The sequence below is a fragment of the Chlorocebus sabaeus genome, chromosome 17 (genome assembly GCF_047675955.1).
Source record: "Chlorocebus sabaeus isolate Y175 chromosome 17, mChlSab1.0.hap1, whole genome shotgun sequence".
In the NCBI taxonomy this organism is placed as follows: Eukaryota; Metazoa; Chordata; class Mammalia; order Primates; family Cercopithecidae; genus Chlorocebus; species Chlorocebus sabaeus.
The window spans coordinates 44,296,837-44,299,072 of NC_132920.1; positions in this window are offsets into that span (position 1 = coordinate 44,296,837).

Here is a 2,236-nt window from a genome sequence, read left to right on the forward strand (position 1 = left end):
TGAGACCCAGGTCAACAATCCATCAGTCTGCCTCCTGCCGCCAGGTATCCTCCCCATCACGTCCTGCACGTGGGGTGGGCCAGGACAGTGCTGGCAGAGCTAGTGTTGGGCCTGTGCCTGGGGGCCACCAAGGGGGCCTGGAGAAAAGAATGGAGGGGTTTTCACCTCCTGAGCAGCAGGAGGAGCCAGGTGGGGTTAAAGACAGGAGGTTCTGGTTGGACCCACAGGCATTTGGAGTCTCTCCCTGCCTGCTGGGTGAGGGAGGCAGCAGGTGCCAAGAACTGCTAGCTTCTAGAACCTGCCCCTCAAGTTGCTTCTCCTGAGGAGGGGCTTCTAGGGTCACCCTCAGGGCCTTGACATCTGCACAGGCCCTTCACCAGGGACTTACCTCCAAGGCAGCTCCTGCTCCCAGCCTTCACAAGCCCCACTAGGGCCCAAGTCCCCAGACCCAACCTCAGTATGCAAGCTGGCCAAGTCAGAGAGCCTGGCTGCCTGGACCACTCCCAACCAGTAAATGGCACTGTGGGCTTCCTCCATTCTGCCTTCCCCGCCCCACTTCATTGATTAACTGACTTCCAATTTACTGGCCAGGCCCCCTTCCAGACCCTGCCTGGGTAAAGAGGACTCCCAGAAGCAGTGATTGAAGGCCCAGGAGGATACAGAGAGCCAGGTGCTTTAATTGGAGGTAATTAGTTAATTTACTCTGAAAGCAATGGGGCAGGGCAGGGACAGGGGGAGGAGAGGGGAGGGGAGGAGCTAGGGGGCTGTGACCTAAGTGGGCTCAAACTCTCAAACTCTGGTCAGCCTCCTTCTGGACCACAGCTACCCTGAGTGTACACACCCACTTAGGAGACCCTCTCCTGGGCCCCAGGTCAGAGCAAGACCCAAAGCGGACTAGGGTGGCTTTACAGAAAAAGCAGGTGCCCTGGGGTGGTGGGAACAGACCTTTTGAGGTTAGGTAGGTGTGGACTGGCATGAGGGGATTGGAGAAGTGCAAGGAGCTCTGCCATGGGAACTGGTCCGTCTCCTGTCACCTATACTTCCATCCCTCCCAAGGTCATTGCTCCCACCAAAGTTAGTGGCCCAGCCCCCTCCTTTGGTCAGTGAAATCCCAGGGCAGCCCATTTTAAATACAACGGGGCCTGAAGGCTAACTTCTGGCATTCCTGCTTTGGGAAATCATTCCAATAACCGGGAAAAAAGGGGGCCCGAGGACAGAGCCCCTCCCGGGCCCCAGGGGGCGTGTCGTCGGCTCCTATGCGTCGCCGGCCGGCGGGCGGCGTGGCGGGGACTCTGGCCGGCAGCCTCCCGCGCCGTCCGGAGCAGCTGACCCGCTGGCGGTGGGCCAGGTCGCGGCGGGGCCTGGAGGCAGCAACGTGCGGCGCGGCATGTCGCGGGCACCGCGGCAGGGAAATGTGGGGGCGGGCCGGCGCGCCCCTTCCCCCGCCCTACGCTGGCCCATTCATAAAACCTGCAGGCGCTGCCCGGCCTGGCAGCCTTGGTCTCCTAATTGCAAACTCATTAAGGAGTTTGCATCTCATTTGCATGGAAATCATTTCCTGGCCCTAAACAGAGAAACTTCCCGCCCCTCCACCAGCCCCTCTCTGCCCTGCTTTACCCATGCACAGTCTGGGAGAGGAGAGGGGCATATCTCTGACCTGCACCCCTTCCCTGGCCTCACCACCACCCTTCCACTTTAGGAGTTGGGGAGGGGATTGGCAGAACACCCACCCAGCCAGGAGCCCTGCCTGTGCCCCAGGTGAGCCAGCCCTGCCCTAGTGGGCCCAACTGAGGGGAGGCGCCTGCCAAGTCATTTGCCCCCCGGCCTGACTGTGCCCAGGGAAGGGAGGAGGCGGTCGGCAGTTGGCCCCAGCAGCTGGTTGTACCTGGCAGGAGGTGGGTGAGGCTTTTCGTGCCCAGCCTCACGTACGTGCCCTGCCACAGGCCGTGCCCCCACCCCCACACCCCTCACCCCACAGAACAAGCGCCTAGTGACTGCAGAAACAGACACCCAGTCATGGCACACAAAGGCACCCACACCAGGCCAGCCATCATGGCTGCCACCCTGGCAGCCACCCTGGAGGGCAGACAGATGCCTTCACAAGCCATTTTGTCTTTCTCCAGCTTGGTGCCAGGACTGGGGGTGGGGGAAAGGGTTTCTCCTGAGAGTTCTCTGAGTAAGGGGGCCCATAGAGGGGTTTCCTTATGTACCCCAGCTGTGGCCTCTTGCCCCTTCT